This window comes from Balaenoptera acutorostrata, chromosome 4, assembly GCF_949987535.1.
Source record: "Balaenoptera acutorostrata chromosome 4, mBalAcu1.1, whole genome shotgun sequence".
Classification (NCBI taxonomy): domain Eukaryota; kingdom Metazoa; phylum Chordata; class Mammalia; order Artiodactyla; family Balaenopteridae; genus Balaenoptera; species Balaenoptera acutorostrata.
Genome location: NC_080067.1, coordinates 148,909,437 through 148,910,557, shown reverse-complemented (window position 1 = coordinate 148,910,557; position 1,121 = coordinate 148,909,437). Strand labels below are relative to the sequence as shown.

General features: G+C 47.2%; 1 non-coding gene across 1 annotated transcript; it reads left to right on the top strand.

Moving 5' to 3' along the window:
• The first annotated feature begins 708 nt into the window (after positions 1-708).
• LOC114236524 (U6 spliceosomal RNA) lies at positions 709-815 on the top strand. The gene has a single exon (XR_003622467.1). It is a non-coding gene; the product is annotated as a U6 spliceosomal RNA (small nuclear RNA).
• The last annotated feature ends 306 nt before the right edge of the window (positions 816-1,121 follow it).

Sequence of the window (1,121 nt, the reverse complement as noted above, 5' to 3'; positions counted from 1 at the left end):
TCATCTCTCCCCCATGCAGGAGGCACCCAGAGTTATGTGGGAGGATTCTGGGAAGACGGCAGAGTAGGAAGCGGCAGAATCTGTCTCCCCACCTGGACCATTGCACCGGCAGCATCTGAATGATGGAACTGTTCTCGAAATCTGGAGTCTGTTGAAGCCTTGCAACTTCAAGGGGGAAGGGCTGGGTTGTAAATTGTGGTTAATTTTGGTAAAATTCAGCTCTTGCACAGTAGTGGCTACTCAGCCCCCATCACCAGCCCAGGGCAGGCAGCTACGCCCTCACAGCCACCTGCGTAGATTGTGAGAGTTAGGGTGGGAAACAGGACTCTGCCCCCAAATACAGGGGGCTGTGATCTGACGGCAGGTTGCTGCTTCCGACTCCAGAGGGGCCCACAGAGGGGGGGTAGCCATTGTTGTACCTCCCCCATCGCTGCAAGTCCCTCCCCCTCAGGCCAAAGTGACTGCCAGAGCACTTAAAGGGCGGGCATCTTTTTTTCATCGTCCTTCGTTTTCTGCTTTTTCCTCTTTTGGAGCCAGATGTTAAAGATTAGAACATCCAAAAACAACTGCATATATGGGGAAAACTAGAAAGTGACTGTATATACCCAGGGAAAGGCTCAGAAAAGACCTGAGAAGACTAAGTTTACACCTCAGGCACAGCATAGAGACAGCCTACAACAATTAAACACACACACACACACACAAACAGTGGTCGCTTCGGCAGCACATATACTAAAATTGGAATGGTACAGAGAAGAGTAGCATGGCCCCTGAGCAAGGATGACATGTGAATTCGTGAAGCATTCCATATTTTTAGAGGGGATATGTGTATATGTGTGGCTGATTCACTTTGCTGTACAGCAGAAACTAACACAACATTGTAAAGAAACTATACTCCCCAAAGAAACCCAACAACAATAAACAAATCAACAACAAAACCCAGCAAACGCTGGGAAAGAGGGCAGAATCTGATTTTCAGAGCTACCACATTATTAGATCCAAATGTCCAGTTTTCAACAAAAAATTACAAGGCATTCAAAGAAACAGGGACACAGGGTCCATTCAAAGGAAAAAAAAAAAATCAACAGGAACTGTCTCTGAGAGGCCTGAGGGCAGATCTA